Source organism: Phyllostomus discolor, chromosome 2 (genome assembly GCF_004126475.2).
Source record: "Phyllostomus discolor isolate MPI-MPIP mPhyDis1 chromosome 2, mPhyDis1.pri.v3, whole genome shotgun sequence".
Classification (NCBI taxonomy): domain Eukaryota; kingdom Metazoa; phylum Chordata; class Mammalia; order Chiroptera; family Phyllostomidae; genus Phyllostomus; species Phyllostomus discolor.
In genome coordinates, this window is record NC_040904.2 from 91631677 (window position 1) to 91650345 (window position 18669).

Consider the following 18669-nt stretch of genomic DNA (forward strand, 5'->3'; position numbering starts at 1 on the left):
TTAGGTTCCTTTGTTGATAGTTGTGAGCTTGTTGTCATTTTTCTGTTCACATTTTTGGTTTTCTTTTTCTTAGATAAGTCCCTTTAACATTTCATATAATAGTAGCTTGGTAATGATGAACTCCTTTAACTTGACCTTACCTGGAAAGCATTTTATCTGCCTTCCCATTCTAAATGATAGGTTTGCAGGATAGAGTAATCTTGGATGTAGGTCCTTGCCTTTCATGACTTTGAATACTTCTTTCCAGACCCTTTTTGCCTGTAAGGTTTGTTTTGAGAAATCAGCTGATAACTGTTTGTAATCAGCTGGGCACTCGTTTGCAGGTAACTTTCCTTTCCTCTTGCTGCTTTTAAGGTTCTCTCCTTGTCTTTAATCTTGGGTAACTTAATGATGATGTGCCTTGGTGTGTTCCTCTTTGGGTCCAACTTCTTTGGGACTCTCTGAGCTTCCTGGACTTCCTGGAAGTCTATTTCCTTCGCCAGATTGAGGAAGTTTTCCTTCATTATTTAATCAAATAAGTTTTCAATTTCTTGCTGTTGTTCTTCTCCTTCTGGCACCCCTATAATTCCGATATTGGAACATTTCAAGTTGTCCCAGAGGTTTAAAAGTCTCTCTTCATTTTTTTGAATTCTTGTTTCTTCATTCTGTTCTGATTGGATGACTATTTCTGCATTTTGTTCCAAATCATTGATTTGAATCCTGGTTTCCTTCCTGTCACTGTTGATTCCCTGAATATTTGCTTTATTTCATTTTGGTTGTCTTTCATTTTTCAACCAAGCTCAATCAGCTCTGTGAGCATTATGATTACCAGGGCTTTAAATTCTCCATCAGTTAGGTTGGCTATTTCCTCATCGCTTAGCTCTCTTTCTGAAGTTTTTCTCTGTTCTTTCATTTGGGCCCTATTGCTTTGTCTCTGTACACCTGTTAAGTTGTGAGGGACCAGGGCCTTAGGTGTTCACCCGGGCAGGGCAACCCTCCTTGCTGCGATGCAGCAGTGCCTTGCTGCTGTGGGGGAGGGGCCAGAGAGGGAACAATGCAGCTCTCCCGCTCATCTCTAGCCCACTATCCAGCAAACTCTCAGGTGAGACTGGGAGTTCCTCCCACCGTGGCAACCACCATAGTCCACAGCCAGTTCTAAGTCTCAGTTTCCCCTTAAGCAGCCCCTCTCACATGGCCGCTGTTGTTAACCTCCTTTTGGTTGTTTGAGGAAGTGAAGGGTTTCTACCTACACCTCCATCTTACCCAACTACTGTTTGAGTTTCTTATATATTTTGGATATTAACCCCTTATCAGACACATCATTGTCAAATATCTTCTCCCATTTGGAAGATGTCTTTTCATTTTGCTGTTGTTTTCCTTTGCCATGCAAGCACTTTTTAGTTTAATGTAGATCCATTTGTTTATCTTTTATTTTGTTTTGCTTGCCTGAGGAGACATATCCAAAAATATATTACTAAGAGCAGTGTCAGAACATTTACTACCTATGTTTTCTTCTAGGAGTTTTATGTTTATAGGCTTTGCACTTAAGTCTTTAATACATTTTGAGTTTATTCTTGTGTATGATATAAGAAATTGGTCTAGTTATTTTTTTTTGCATATATCTGTCTGGTTTCCCGAACACTACTTATAGACTAGACTGTCTTTACCATATTGTATGTTCTTGCTTCCTTTGTCAGAGATTAATTAAACACATAAGCATGGGTAGTTTATGATTTCTCTATTCTGTTCTATATGTCTGTTTTTATGTCAGTGCCCTATTGGGTTGACTAATATAGCCTTCTAGTATAGTTTAATATTAGGTAGCTTTGATTATTCAGGGTCTTTTTGTGCTTCTGTATATGTTTTTGGATTATTTCATCTAGTTCTGTGAAAAATGCCATTGGTATTTTGATAGGGATACCATGGAATTTATAGATTGCTTTGAGTAGCATGGATATTTTAACACTGTTAATCCTTCCTCTCTATGAACACAGTATATGCTGCCATTCATTAGTATCTTCAATCTCTTTCTTCAATGTCTTATAATTTACCTAGTACAGGTCTTTTACCTCCTTGGTCAAATTCAGGGGTTTTTTTTTTTTTAGGCAATTGTAAATGGGATTGTTTTCTTAATTTCTCTTCCCAATAGTTCATTACTGGTGCATAAAATGCAACTAATTTCTAATTATTAATTTTGTACCCTGGTATTTTACTGAATTCTTATAGTTTTTTGGTGGACACTTTTTAAAAATACATTTAATTGATTATGCTATTACAGTTGTCCCAATTTTCCCCTTTGCCTCCCTCCACTAGTACCCCCCATTCCATCCCACATTCCCCCCTTAGTTCATGTCCATGGGTCATACATATAAGTTCTCTGACTACTCCACTTCCTATACTGTTCTTAACATCTCCCTGACTATTCTGTACATACAAATTTGTACTTCTTATTCCCTGTGCCTTTCCCCCCATTCTCTCCCTTCCCCTTCCCAACTGGTAACCATCCAAATGATCTCCTTATCTATGATTCTATTTCTGCTCTACTTGTTTGCTTAGTTTGTTTTTTAGATTCAATTGTTGATAGTTGTGAATTTATTGTCATTTTTAATGTTCATAGTTTTGATCTTCTTTTTCTTAAATAAGCCCCTTTATCATTTCATGTAAGAATGGCTTAGTGATGATGAACTCCTTTAGCTTTACCTTGTCTGGGAAGCACTTTATCTGCCCTTCAATTCTGAATGATAGTTTTTCTGGGTAGAGTAATCTAGGATCCTTGCTTTTATCACTTTGAATACTTCTCACAAGTCCCTTCTAGCCTGCAAAGTTTCTTTTGAGAAATCAGATGACAGTCTTATAGGAACTCCTTCACTGGAAACTCTCTGCTTTTCTCTTGCTACATTTAAGATTCTCTCTTTATCTGTAACCTTTGGCATTTTAACTATAATGTGCCTTGGTGTGGTCCTCTTTAGGTCCATCTTGTTGGGATTCCTTGTGCTTCCTGGACTTGTATGTCTGTTTCCTTCACCAAAGTAGGGGAAATTTTCTTTCATTATTTTTTCAAATAGGTTTTTTATTTCTTGCTTTTTCTCTTCTTCTTCCAGCATCCCTATGATTCAACTGTTGGTATGTTTGAAGTCCCAGAAGCTCCTTACCCTAGCCTCACTTTTTTGGATTCTTTTTTCTTCTTACTATTCTGATTGAATTTTTTTCTTCCTTGTGTTCCAAATGATTGTTTTGATTTCTGTTTCATCCACTCCACTGTTGATTCCCTGTGATTTTCAAAATTTCATTTAATGTAAACTTTATTTCTGCCTGGGTCTTTTTTATGCTGTTGAAGTACCCAATTATTTTCTTGAGCATCCTAATAAACAGTGTTTTGAACTCTGCATCTGATAGATTGCTTATCTCCATTTTGTTTAGTTCTTCTTCTGGAGTTTTGTTCTGTTGTTTTGTTTGGGCCATAGTTCTTTGTCTCCTCATTTTGGCAGCCTCCCTGTGTTTGTTTCTATGAATTAAGTAGAGGTGCTTTGCCCCCGTGGCTTAGTAGTGTGGCCCAATGTAAGCACACCTGTAAGTTGGATGGGGTGGAGCCTTGGGTAATCACCTAGGCAGGACAACCTGTGTGAACCAGGTTGATGGAGTCTCAGATATGGTGTCACCATTCTGTGGCTCTGTGTGAGGGAAGGCTCAGAAAAGGGACAATGGCCAGTGCCTAGCCTATGGAGTTTTGTCCAGGAGGAAGCTGTCTCCCAGCATTCTCCCTGTTACTAGACAATTCAGTTTCTCCCCATATGCTACTGGTGTCCCTCAAGCTGATGTCCCTATGCTGGAGCTCAGAGGGAGTGAATCTGCCTAAGTTCTAAGTCCATTGCAGACCCTTTAAGAGGCGATACCTGAGAATCCTACAGTGTCTTCTACCACCCCAACTCTCACTGGTTTTTACAGCCAAAAGTTATGGGGACTTATCTTCCTGGCACTGGAACCCTGGACTGTGTGGTCTGGTGTGGGGCTGTGATCCTTGGATCCCAAGATATCCCTCCCAATTTTTATCCAGTACATGTAGTTGTTGGAGAACCCATTCCACATCTCTTTTCTCTGCATTTCTGACCCTCCTGTCTGAATTAATATGATGTCTTTAATTCCTTGGTTGTTGGACTTCCACATAGCTCAGTTTTCTGACTATTCAGGGTGATGGTTGTCTTGTAGTTTAGTTGTATTTTTTTGCTGTAGTTGTATGAGGAGGTGAGCTGTGTTTACCTATGCCTCCAAAGTGACCAGAAGTCTCTAGTAGACTCCAAGTTTCTCTTTATATAGTATCATGTCATCTGCAAATAATGCCAGTTTTACTTCTTCCTTTACAATTTGGATACCTTGTATTCCTTTTCATTGTGTGATTGGTATTAGCCTGGTTAATGGAGACTCAGTGTGGTGCCAGCCTATACTTATTATATCTGTGAGAGGAGGGCTCAGCAAAATGGCAGAGAGAGCTGCCCCTCCAGCTCTTGCCCTAAAGCCAGATGATTTGCTTCCTTTCTGTATGTCCCTGGCTCCTTTTGAGCTGCTGGCCCTGCACTGGAGCTCAGATTGAATGTGTCTCTCAGCAAGTAAGTCTGTGCTCAGGTGCTTTAAGAGGAAAGTCTAGGACTCCAGCATCCTTTCATTTCACCTGGACAGAATCCCTGCTGATTTTCACAGCCAGATGTTATGAAGACTTCTCTTCATGGCACTGGTGGGCTGGGCTGGAGGCCCAATGTGGGGGATGACTACTCAGAGGAGACATCTAAAGCCAAGATATCCCTCCCAATTCTTAACTACCATACATGGGTGTGGGCAACCCATTTTGTGTCTCCATGTGACTTCTTTATATCTTTAGTTATAAGAGTTCTACTAGTCTTTAGGTGATTCTCAGGTGTAGTTATTCTATAATTTAGTAGTAATTTTGACCACCAGATTTTTAATTTAATACCTATGTAATCTTTCTCAATTTCATATTTTCTTTAGTAAATTAGGAATCACTATAGTGTCTTTTACATAGCATTGTTGTATAGATACAACAAAATAATGAAACATAACTGCTTTGTAAACCACAAAGCAGTGATTCTTAAATAATTTGGTTTGACAACCTTCTTAACAATTTGATGAATGCTAATGACCCTCTCCAAATTTCCCACATGTAGATACAAAGTTTTACACATATTTTCAGAGGGTTCACAGAGGTTATGAACACTTCAACTCATCACCTGCTCTAAAAGTCCTTACCAAGTGTGAAATATTACAGCCTGGACAAATGCAGAATTTTCTCAGGTTGGCATACATTTATGTGATAAACCCTTACTGGACCCTTACTAGGTACTGGGAGCTACAGGGGCACAAATATCCTTGGAATTTTAAAGTAAAGGAGTCCCTTCACATGGATTTCTCAGCTAAGAAGGTCACCTCCCTGTGGCATCTAGCCTTCAAGTTTCCTGTCTGGTTACTCTGATCAGGTAGACGGCAATGTGGTCACCTCTGATTTGAAACAGGAAATGTGTACAAAAGTCAAGAGACTTTTTCCAGGTCTATAAAGGTATTCTTTCCCCCAGGGCTTGATACACTAAAAGATCTGGGTGCAGACAAGCAAAGGGAAGTTGCGTTCAGCTTTGAATGAAGCACAACTCCTCACAGGCCTGAGCTCTCCCGGTAAGAAGTCCTTGTGCCAGTGAAAGGCCATCTGTCATTCTTCCACATTCCACAGAGAAGACATTGAAGACTGTTGCTGCCAAACAAGGTAATCAAATATTTCTGGTTACATAAATCAGAATTGGAAAAAAAACAAACAAACCACTTTCACTAGGAGCAGAGCTTTTTATCATGTTTTTTTTTAATTTCTACAATTCACTGTTTAAATCTCTATTCCACTTTCTAGCCTGAGAAAGCATAAAAAACCACACATTTCCTTATCTGAAAATGAGAATAATAATCATGATGTAGGCATTTAGTTGCAGTGAGATTAAATAAGATATTTCCTATAAAATGCTCAGAACTGTGGCAGGCACATAGTGAAAGCTCAACAAATGGCAACAGTCATGATTATCATTGATCCCATTCTCAACAGCTACACCCTCAGCTGTTGTCAGAAGCCCACTGATTTTACTAGAAATGGGAAATACACTATGCTGTAGTTGCTATTCTCCAAAATATCATTTAAAATATTGCTATTAAATTTGTCTGTAGAGATGTTAATTATTGTAATGACTTAGGCTTGATTTTCAAAGCTCTGATTGAGCAGTATATATATTGGTTGTATAAAAAAAGAAAGGGAAGCCATTGGAATTTGGGAGGAGCTATTAGGATGTCCTACAGGTGAGACTTAGAAATAAACTAGAGAAGAAGAATCAAAAAGACAGGTGATCAATCTTGATTTGGGTGTGCCCAAAGGAAAATTAGGAATAGGCAAGAGTAGAGAACAGCAAATGGGTGTATTTCCCCTATTAGGGAAATAAATTTTATTAATAATCTAAGTAATGTTCAGGCAAATGATCTCATTTAGATTCAGTTGATTTTGACTAGAAACTGGATTGCAGGAATAAAACAGAATTTCCACATGGAGCAACATTAGGAAGTAGTGACATGTTGCGAAAAACTAAGAGAATTTAATAGGAAATCCTATTGATTCAACTGGAATTCCTGGCTGAGTTACCTACTTGTACAGTTTGTAACAAATGTTTTTCACATTGTGTTAAGGTTATTATTTTCTGTAAACAGCAGACTGAGGTTATGGTGCATTTGCAAAGGAAGGGAATGTAAGAGGACAGTTGGTGAGAGTTATGGGGCTATAAATATGACCTAAAGAGAACCCTTTTCTCTCATACACCAAGCCCTAACCCGTGAATGAAAACAATGGAAGTGGTCAGCCACAAGAATTCAGGGACTGTTGGGGGAGCTCTGGAGAGTGGTATGTCCACCCATCAGCTAGCGAGTCAGTCTCTCACCCACACCCTCTGCTTTGGCCACACATACGTGAATCGCCACCATGGCAATGTTAATAACGGACCCATGCTGAACAAAAAAGTCCATCCAACTGCCAGGGATTTAAACGCCTTCTGCGCATTCTCATTTTCCCAAACCATCTACACTCCTTGAGTTTGCTCTGCCTCTCCAGCTTATTTTGCATTGTCTAGCTGGGCCTATGTGCAGAGGTCTTCTGAGACAGTACTTAGATACTTGTCTGGAATGCCTTAACATACCATGGGACCAACTCCCACTCTCATTTTTGCCTGAGGAAGAGATTCACAAATGCCCAAGGAGCACTCTGGCCACAGATAAGCAGTTTCTTGAATCTTTAAAATGAGCCAATGAAAATAATACCTTGAGTGAACTTCTGCCTCCCTTTCACCTCTGACCCATGGTCAGACACGTGACTGTGAAGGTTGCCAGATGGAAATTGTTAGTGAATATCTACATTTAACAGGACTTTTATTTATGACCTAAGAGAAGCACTCATCAGTTATCCTGTGGGCTGGAGCTGTGTTTAATACATACATAAGTGACCTCAGTTGTGTGTGTGAAACGTGAAACCCTGTGTTTGGATGAGGGTTGAACTATGGAAAAGAGAAAAGTTTGTCCCCTCCAAGTTTCTTTATCAGGAACCAGGTGCCCGGGCTAAAAGGAGGATGGGAAGGCAGTCCAAATTATTAGGGCCTAATAATTATTCAGGAGTTCAATGCCCAAATAAACATGTTCGCTTAGGTCTAAACCCTTGCTCAGCAGTGCTGTCAGGCACCATCCTCTCCCCATATTCTGACATCCCGGAGATTATAAAGACAGGCTCTTTTATTTCACAAGCCTCTGCCAGCCAAGTATTCGTCATCTGTCTTTCCCCAATCTAACATTTTGTGGCTCTAGATGAAACTTTTGTTGGGGTCTCATTGATATATTCTAAAAAAAAAAATGGAGCATAGGACCAAGGTGCTGGCGGCATACTTAATGAACCTCAAGGGAGAGGGGTGTTAGAGAAATGGGTTTCCTCATCTCCAGGGGTTTTTTTTCTGTCAACTCTCTGTGTTTTGTTCCATCTTTAAACTGTATGATCTTTAGCTTCTTTGCTCAGTAAGTATTTGAGCAGATGGATGCAAATTGATGAAACACATATGGTTCAGTTACAGATTAACAACCCTGCTGCGTTGAGTATATTTGATTAGTGAATGCCACAAGTATCTTGGCAATTTAGAAGATAAAAATCATTTAGCCCATAGAATCTACTGCCGAATTTTAGTTACTGTATATTTTAGCTTCTTATATAATTCCCAAAATGTGCTTTCCAGTATTCTTATATAGCATTTTAGATAAAGGAGCAGAATCATCAATTCATAAATGGAAAACTGAGGTAATGAGAAAGACAGGCCAGAGTCACAGCTGAAAATCGTTGGCAGCATCCAGAGGCCTGTGTTTTCCTCAGCAGAAGGTGCTTCCTCTGGGAAATGTTCTCATTACATCATCAGTGTATTTTTCCAGACACCAGGGTCCCTGGGATATAGCAACCTCATCTGGGGAAACATTTATCGTCCCTCAGCAAGTATTAGATCTTTGTTTGCTCATTACTTTTTCTCCTATTTTCCCAATGTGTGCATATACAGGGTGGGGCAAAGTAGGTTTATAGTTGTTCATATAGAAAATAATACAATAATTAATAACACAAGAGTAAACTGTTTCCTGTATTCACAATTATAACCCTAGTTTGCCTCACCCTATACGTGTGTATATACCCTTTTCCTCAGAGATTACCAATGCACAAAAGACTTTGTAAATTTAGTTTAACATTTAATTACTTTGTTACTATTTTTAATGCAAATGTTAAGTGGTGTCCTCTGAGGATCCATGACTTTCATGCTATTTTTTTATTCCAGAACAACAACCCTCTTGGCTCTGGCACACACACACAAGTGCACACTCATGTATCAGGTTATAAGAATACAGAAACACATTTGAGAAAATTCTTGACAGTGCATAAACACTTTAACTTAAGTTATTACAGGAATACTTTGAGGGGCTCATATTACTGTACCCATTTCACAAATGGAAAAACTTATTCGGAGATATGAAGTAACTTGCCAATGTTAGATCACAAAAAAAGGAATAGAAACCAAAAATAAGAATCTGACTTCTCAACCCAGAAACTTGCCAGTGTGTGCTCTAAGCTCCTCTTAGAAGGTGAGCAAAGGGGGGCAGTGGTAAAAATCCTTGTCTTTCGAATAAAAGTCAATTGTTTCCCATTAGGTTTTTATTAATTTCTGTATTTTGACAAAAGACCCTTTGAATTTAGTGTGGAACATCTCCACCCAGACCTCTATTAAAATAGAAGGCTACCATCATTATGAGAATGTAGTACTTCTCTCTTGCTTGAACTATGAACTTGTATACATTCACATTACCAAGAATAAGGAATACAGTTAAAATGCCTCAAAATCTATTATCTTATTATTATTGTTATTGAAAGGATACTCTGTTCAGAGAAAAATATTTTCCAAATGTTACTGGAAAAGTTTTACAAAGTGTATGTTCACAAGAATTTAATTTTATATTTCTGGGTTTTTTAATAAATTATTTTTATACTTTTTTTAGTAAGAGAAATATTTAAAATTATTGATAGCAGGGAACAAGAAAAGAATAAGAACAAGGAAGAAGAGTAAACCTGTGAAAGGGTGTAGCATATAAGTAAGGCAACAGGTTTCTGTGACAGTAGGCTCACCCCAAAGTTGAAGAGAGCTTTTAAAAGCTCTGTCCACCATCCAATCTCTGGACTCAGAAATGCTGGATCCATTCTGTTCTAGGTAGACCCTGGGAATGACATGCTTCTTATAAAGCAGTGTGTGTCAGGGACCCAGCCAACTGTAAACTCTCTTTTTATTTTGCCTTAGTATTTTTGCTAATCCAAATACACAGAAAAAGGTAACCACAAAAGAACATCCCCCAGAGCTTATCTGCTTGCCTTAGGTGACCCCATGCCTCAGTGAAAGACAAGATTTCATAAAGAAAACACCTCAACAGAGTGCCTCCCTGATGCTTTCCTCAGAGGCCCCCAGGTCTGCACACCTGAGCAGGGCTGCCTAACAGGAATGTAGTTTGGGCTCTTTCCACAGAGAGATGGGAACTCCTAGTCAGGCCAAGAACCCCTCCTCTATCCACTGCCACCCACGTGCCAATCAAACACTCTGATTCCCAGCCTACTTTTCCTGAGTATAAGCATAGAAACAAACCCCAGGAAGTAGATAGGTAGCTATGTTTTTGCTTCTAGGATTGAATTTGTAAAGGTCTGGGAGGAGTCTCTGTTGATGGAGAGAGGCAGGAAATTCAATGATCTGTCTGAGAACCACTCTTAGGAGAATCGCCTGAAAAACTTACTAATACAAATTAACAAGGATGTCACAGGCTCTGCTCCAAATCAACATCATAAAAAATTCTTGGACTGGGGACTCAGGCATCCCATTTTATTAAGTTTCCTAGATGCCTTCATTGCATTTTAAGAGATGAGGGTCACCGCTTGACCCAAATATATGTAGGATGACCAAGGAGTATGTGAACGTGGATCCCAACATGTACTTGGGGGTCCCTTGAGGACAGATAAATTCGGTTTCTACAGGTTTGTGATCTCTCCAGAACTTTGCATATCATCCATGCCCACTGGATTATTATGATCAATTGGCTTGAATTTCTCTTACAGGCAAAGACAATGGCTTATTATCTTTATGTCTTTGTACATCCCTTGTCTGGCAGAATGCCTGCTTAATAAACCTTTGTTGATTAAATAAATAAACACAGCTGCTTTACCCATCAGGAACTTAGTGAAGAGTTTATGCTTGCTCTCAGTACACTGTTGAGACTTATTACAACACAGGTTGTAATTGCAACACTGGTTGGAGCTTTACCTTTATTCTAATATCCCCAAAACAGTAGAGTTTCATCACAAATCCTGCCACATCATCTCTTGAGTTAGAAACTTGCTTAAGCTCTCTCTTCTCACTCTTCCTCAGAAAAGCTGTTCTGGGGACAGGAGGGAGCCAATCTGGCCTAATCAGAGAGAAAGTTGCAAATGGTGTTTCATTGATAATATGAGAAGGGACCAAAAAAAAAAAAACCACAGAATTATCTTCTGGAGGCAGGGAAGCCCTTGTAGTACAGGCTTTCCCTGCTAGGTGAGTGTTCTAGGAACCCATCTATATCAGTGTACCAGTTGACAGTGTTGTGAGAGGCTGCCTTGGCTTCAGTGAATTTTTTTTGAAGACTCAACACATTTGCCCATTTCATGATGGGTGATTTACAATCACATCAGCCTACACCGCACTGAGTGTTCAGCAATTTTTGATACAAGACAGTGTGACCCCCATACCCCACCCTCCATACTCACCTGATCTCGCCATGAGTGACTTTTTTTCGCTGGTTTCCCTGGATGAAAAAAGCCCTCAAAGGGAAATGTTTTGCTGATGTGAAAGAGGTGAACGTAAAAAAGAACAGAAGCACTAAAGCGCATCAAAATCGATGAGTTCAAAAATTGTTTTGAGCAGTGGAAAAGGTGTCTCCATAGGTATATTGCATCAAATGGAGAGTACTTTGAAGGTGACTGAATTTTAAATATGTAAGAATAAATACACGCTTTTTAATAAATAATTCCATTTGGGGGGTCCTCCCTCATATATTCAGTACTAAAGTGACCTCTCCATTTAGCCAAAGCCTAGAAACACTTACCAGCGGCACGACGAGGATTCAGCCCTTTGCATATTACTGCTCTGTGTGCACAGGAACTACAGACTCGGCAGAGAAGAGAAAGCCAGGGGCTGGGAGAGTGCCTTCACTGGGTTGTTGTTGTTTTCTTTATTGTTTTTAATTACCGTTGACATGCAGTATTATGTTAATTTCAGGTGTACAACATAGTGATTAGACATGTGTATGACTTATGAAGTGATCACCACAATTAGTCTAGTACCCATCGGTCACCATACATAGTTATTAGGATATCATTGACTACATTTCCTATGCTGTGCATTACCTTCTCATGCCTAATCTTATACATAGAAGTTGTCCTTCTTAATTTCCTTCACCTTTTATACCCTTCCTTCTCCATCATCTGGCAACCATCAGTTTGTTCTTTGGATCCACAATTTCTTCCTGTTTTCTTTTGTTTGTCCTTTTTTTTAGTCATGTGTATATAAATTAAATCATATAGTATTTGTTTTTCTCTGTCTGACTTATTTCACTTAGCATGATAGCCTCAAGGTCATCCATGAAGGATGAAGTGGTCAGATTTTATTTTTTGTGGCTGAACAATAATATTCCATTGTGTGTGTGATCTGTATATACCATATCTTCTCTATCCATTCGTCTACTGATGGACACCTAGGTTGCCTCCTTGTTGACCGCACTGCTTGCCGAGCCCTCGTGAAGCCCTCAGGTTAGGTCTGTGAAAAGCTCTGAGAGGCTGAGTGGCCTCTGCCTCTGGATGATGTGCTGCAGGGATGCATTTCACAGCCAGTATTTCTCAGAACTTGGCTCTTAGGCTGCAGAGTTACCCTTTGACTAGTGACACTCCAGGGATGTTTTATTGGTTTAGGAAATTAATATACTCAAGAAGAAACAAACAAATTTGGTCATAAGTCCTGGGGCCTATGAACACTGTCTCCAGGAAATTGATGGAGACCAGAAAGGAAAATGCTAGGGATGAAAGCACTGAGCGGCAAGGCCCATCTGGTTTAAGATGTGCTGACTGAGGAAGTGCCAGGACTAGCGATGTGAGAAGAAATAGAGGGTCCTGGGAAAGGGCACTGCCGCCAGGGTGTGGGTGGTTTTCATGGTTTTTTTTTTTGGGGGGGGGGGGGGTCTGTTTTTGAAAAGCTGAAATAAAGCTGACTTGAAATCATTTCAGTCATGTGTATATCCTAACTCTGGCACATCCTCTGTCATGTTAACTTCTTTTCATTTCAAAGAACAATGTCAATTTACTAGGCCCAAATTTGTATTTTTCATTTAAACAGAGGAGTTTGCCAAACCTAGCCCCAAAATAAATATTTTTGTGATCCAGCTCTTTTACCAACCCTGCAGCTGGGTTTGGTTCACTCCCCAGTTCAACATCCCTCGGTGCTGCTAGAAACCAACACGATGACCAGGGAATGTGAACACACTCTTGATGCAACAGCTGCTGCCTGCATCTGCTATGAGAGACACCATAGGGAACGAGTTGCAGAAATAAGGGGACATACATGCAAATGATGTACATTTTGTATATCATCTCTAACACTATTAACCCTCCCTATAACTATTATTATTATTATCATGATTTATAAATGAAACAGAATAGCAGACAGATCAAAGGGAGATAACTTGGCCTATCATTTTGCTCGATTCATGGTGGGTCCACACCCTTAGAAAACAAACCTCAAGAATCCAGTTCTAATCTATTCAGTAAAGATGTTCCGCACCCGCCCCACTACCACCACATAGATTAAAAAGTTACCAGGGAAGAAAATAACATGGAAGAGCATGCAGATGATAGTTTAGAAAGACTAGTGAGTCAAGAAGTAGGAGTGGGAAGATACAGAGTATGGGTGCTGAAGATGTGATGTGAATTTAATATAACCCAAAGCACTCTGATTGCAGAAAAGGTGTTATAAATGGAGCTTGGCAGCTCTTAAAAAAACTGATAGCTAATCCAGACTTTTGGCAGCATTTCTCACACTGTCTCCTAATTATACATTTTTTAATGTCATCCAATTTATATTCATGGACTCCAGTTTATTTTGATGGTTAGATAAAAAGAAAAGTAGAGTGGATGATCAAAAATATATAATTATAAAACTTAATATAATGAAATTTTTGCTTGAAATTTGACACAGAGAATACCTATTTGAGGTAAGTTCTTTAGTAAGTAAATTAGCAAAATTCTTATATTTTCCTACAAATGCATATTTATAAACCCGATTTATATCTTATTGCTACATTAATGAGATCCCCGAATTGTCACTAAGTTAATGGAAATGGGCACTCATTTCTCAAATAAGGTGTTTAAGTATGCCTCATTGCTTTGCTATAAAATTAGCCCTGAAGAAGTCTCAGAGCTGCTAGTGCAAGCTTTGGAATGTATTTAGCTCTTTTTCAGAGATATTAAACTCCCCCACAGAAATGCCAAAGGCAGTGGATCCTTTAAAATAGTGCAAGAGCACAGAGCAAGCTTCTGATCCCATCCTTTTGAATAACTAGATTGAGAAACATGGATAACTGCTATTTGAGAAGGCACTCTTGAAAATAGGCCTTGTTTAAATGTGAGCTAAGGAATGACCTATATAATTGGAGGTTAAGTGGGTCTGGGCAAGAATCCCATTTATTATATGAACTCTCCTGAATTTTACTTCATCTCTGTCAATTAAGTGGGACTAGCAAAGCCTTTCTTTAGTATGGTACATAGATTAACATTCCAATTTATGGAAAGTCCCTTTCTGCTCTTATAACATATTTCCAAACTATTTATGATTTATGGGCTTTGATATCTATTTTATAAACCAAGTATTAATTTACTATCTGAGCACACATTCCTACAACTATGCCTCACCCTTCAAGTTTATCATTTTGGGATGTCCCATCTGCATCCCAGAAAGTCCTGAGGGTAAATCTTCCCCTGCCAAAACACTGAATCAACGGGACCCTACCTTAGAAAACTGGAAAATGTGGAGAAAAAGATTAGTAATGATTTATACATCTGGATGTAGAACTCAAGAATATAGGTCAGTATAAGAAAAAGTACAAAGTAGTCACAGTTCACTCTTGATGTTGCTTATAACTTTCCCTTCCCTTAGTCAGGGGAAGTTTAACAATATGCATTTCCTTGAGATTTAACAATTGGCCCCAGAGTCAATGGCAATTATTATGTTTGCTCCATTTTAATCTTTCTCAGGCAGAGATGATAGAAATAAATTCTATCCGAAGATCCTTAGACTGAAGACATTCAAGCATATTGCTAAAAAAAATAGAAGGTAGATTCTAGACTTAAAGAGCTTATGGTCAACGTATACAAATTTGGGAAGTGTGTACAGATTAGTAGCCAAAAGAAGAAAAGCCACCAAACAGCATTAAAAAAAGACAGGAAGGTAAGGCAAGAGGCAGTCACATGCAAGGACACAGGAAGCCAAACAGAAGGGCTTTGATGAGAAGGCAATATCATTTGCCACAGAAAGTTCTAAGAAAATCTTTCTCTCTGAAGATAGCAGTTCTTGCTAGTAAACGATAATCCCACTATACAACAGTAATAAGGGGTGGATTATTAAAAATGAACCATTAAGATTTCCTAAATGAGGATTTATGCTTTTCTTTCTTTCTCTTTCCTTCCTTTCTTCTTCTTCCCTCCCTCCTATCTTTCCTCCCTCTTTTTCTTTCTTTCTTTTCTTCCTTCCTTTCTCTCTCTCTTTCTCTCACCTGCTCCTTCCTTCCTTCCTTCCTCTCTCTCTCTCTATATATATCTTTCTCTCTCTCTTTTTTCCCCTCTCTCATTCTTTCTTCCACAGCCCAAAACATGCACAGCATAATTTGAAGTTAATATCCAACTCTAAATTTTAGGCTCAGAATTTATGATGTACTTTCTCTTGTTTTCTAACAAAGGGACATTTAGTGTGGCATCATAAATCAGACCAGTCCTCTCTCAAATGTGAATACTTACAAGAACAAAAAGGCCAAAGGCACTTTCGTTCCAGATTACTAGAAACAGCTCTTTCATTTTCCATTCATCTTTATGTGATTTCTTTCAATTATGTGCCACATTTTTTTCTTCAAAAGGATGCTGGCTTCTCACAATCCTTGTGTGCATCATGTTCTCAACTTGTTGTTTAATGCCACCTGTTTAAAACTCTTGTTTTAAAAACAATAGAAAAGAATTAGCAGTTCTTATCACATTAGCTGAATTCATCTGATCCCCCTCCAAAAGAAATATATGGCACTATTGTACTGGGCAAAAATCGTGGGTGCTAAATCTTCAACTAGTTTTAGATTTGAAACATGTGTTTTATCCTAGTATAGATATCACATGTTCTTTTACAGCATTGCCCTCCCTTTTCCTGGTAAATGGATGGCTTCTGGCAAATCCAGACCACTTGAAAAGCCCTAGAAAAATATATTTTATAAACATAGGAGTCAACAGAATCTTGTGGAAAGCTCTGGGCTTGCATGTTATTGCACAGCCAATCTACTTCCTAAGGAAGTATGTGCCTAAGGAAGGCACATAAACTCTCAGTTTGAAAATAGGTATACTGTTATGGGTCGAATTATGCACCCCCCAAACTCATATGTTGAAGTCATAACTCATAATACCTCTGAATGTGGCATTACTTTATAGTAGGATCTTAACAAAGGTAACCAAATTAAAATGAGGTCAGTACAACTGATACCCTTAAAGCCGGGTGTCAAACTCATTTTCACCAGGGACCACATCAGCTTCACGGTTGCCTTCAAAGGGCTGAATGTAATCTTAGGACTGTACAAATGTAGCCACTCCTTAACTAGGGGCTAGGAGCTTAGTGCTACCTCTGGGTAAAAACAAGGTGCCAGGCCAGATAAAACAAGATGGAAGGCCAGATTTGGCCCATGGACTTTGTGTTTGCCACCTGTACCTTAAAGAATGGGGAGATTTAGACACAGAGACACACATAGAGAAAACACCATGTGAACATGAAGATAGCCACCTACAAGCCAAGGAGGATGGAACAGATCCTTCCTTCACCACTCTAAGAAGGAAGCAACTTTTCCAACACCTTGATTTTTATACTGGTAGCCTCCAGAACTGTGAAAGAATACATTTCTGTTGTTTAAGCCACCATTTTGTGCTACTTTGTTGTGGTGGCTCCAGTAAACTAATACAAGTACTATTATAGAACCAACCCAGTTTAAGGGCTGAAACTGCCCCTCCTAGAACACTGCACTTGACCAGTTTTAGTGAAGTTGGAAGACAACTCATACCATCATGTGAAATGTGCTTCAACTCTCATTACAGGGGCGATGGTCTTAGAGCACCTTGCACAAAACATCTCTACTTATTCCCTAGGGCTCAAGAAGACCAATCTGGTCCTAAGAAACCCAAGATCCATTCTGAATCTGTGAAGAAAACATGATAGTTGTGTAGACATACCTGGGCAAAAAGTAGAACTGAGGGATGTATGGAGATCATGTTTGTTCTCCAGATATCTTCTGTCTTCTGATCCATTCTCCTCTACCTAAAATTTGCTTTTGCTCACACAGAGTTTTTTAGTGACTCACTTTAGCTTTCAAATTGTCCTTAGGCCACACATGCAGTCTCTCTAGCTACTCTTATAAGACTGGTTTTCAAACTTCAGCAGCATCAGAATCACCTGAAGCGCTTGTAAAAACTCATTGCTGATTCCTACACACAGAGTTGCCAGTGCAGTAGATCTGGGGAAGTAGTAACAAGTTTCTAGGTGATACTGATGCTGCTCATCCAGGGACCACACTTTGAGAACCACTCTTCTATGACATTTCTACTTCAGTTTTCACAGATTACTGATCTACAACCTTTAAGATTCCAAAAGTTTATATTCTTAAAAGGGCTGTGACCCTTCTTCTTTTTGCCTTAGCTATGTAAGTGTCGGGCAGTAGCTCAATTGGCTGAGGCCAGTGAAGGATTGGGTTCTGTGGCCCCTGCATTCAGCCACTTCCCAGCAATGCCTTCTATAGATTTTGTAGGTGGGGCCATGAGTCAACGACTCTGACATGTGTCTAGTTCAAAAAATGTGAGTCAAAAGATTGTAAGGGAGATATTTGTTGCAGCGAGTTCTCAAATGTTAACTTCATACTACATATTATTTAAGAGTATAACATCTGCCCTGACCAGTGTGGCTCAGTTGGTTGGACATTGTTCCACAAAGGGAAAGGTCACTAGTTTGATTCCCTGTCAGGGTGTGAACCTGGGTTGCAGGTTTTGTCCGTAGTCAGGGCATGCATGAAAGGCAACTGACCAATGTTTCTCTCTTATATCAGTGTTGCTTTCCCTCTCTTTCTCCCTGCCTTGTCCTCTCTCTATAAATAAATATAGAAAAAAAGTATAGCATCTAAGAATCATGTTAAACAGTGTCATGCTAATGGGAAGCACACAGTTGTGACTCAGGTTGTGCAGAACTCTCATCTCATAGAGATTCTTTAGGTAAAATTATGATGGGCTCTGGCAGGCTTGGAGCTTTGATGGCAAGGGAATGGACCCAACTATAGCAACAGCATGAGAAGTAAAGACAAATCTGAAAGGAATATTGACAGGTGTTTCTATATTTGGGTATATGTATTGAATATTAGCTAAGAATTACCTGTGTTCGTCACAAGTACATTGTCTGTTCCTCTAGAGCATACTGAATCTTGGTTTTCCCCTGGGCCAAGCATAGAGCTATACACTTTGTAGATGCTAAGGAAGTATTTGATCAATGAATAAGTGGACATAATCTTTCATATTTGTGTAGTTAGAATATTTCCACTGGCATTATCTCTGTCACCATCATAATGTACAGAATTTCCTCCGAAGTCATTTTCTAGCTTTTATGACTCAAGTTGATATCCTTGTGTCCAGTGACAGAGTAATACTACAAATAAGAGTTTAATTGTTAAAAATCATTTCAAAATATAACTCTATACTTCCTTCTGAAGAACTACAAAAGAGATATATTAACCATAAAGATC

General features: G+C 39.1%; 1 protein-coding gene across 9 annotated transcripts in view; it reads left to right on the forward strand.

Annotated features, from left to right (window-relative positions):
• PHLDB2 (pleckstrin homology like domain family B member 2) overlaps nt 1-18669 on the forward strand; it is a 237269-nt gene that overhangs the window by 29982 nt on the left and 188618 nt on the right. For all 9 annotated transcript variants that reach the window (XM_036018070.1, XM_036018071.1, XM_036018074.1 and 6 more), the window contains exon 2: nt 5562-5746. The gene's annotated coding sequence lies outside the window, so the exon portion shown is untranslated. The remainder of the gene's footprint in view (nt 1-5561; nt 5747-18669) is intronic.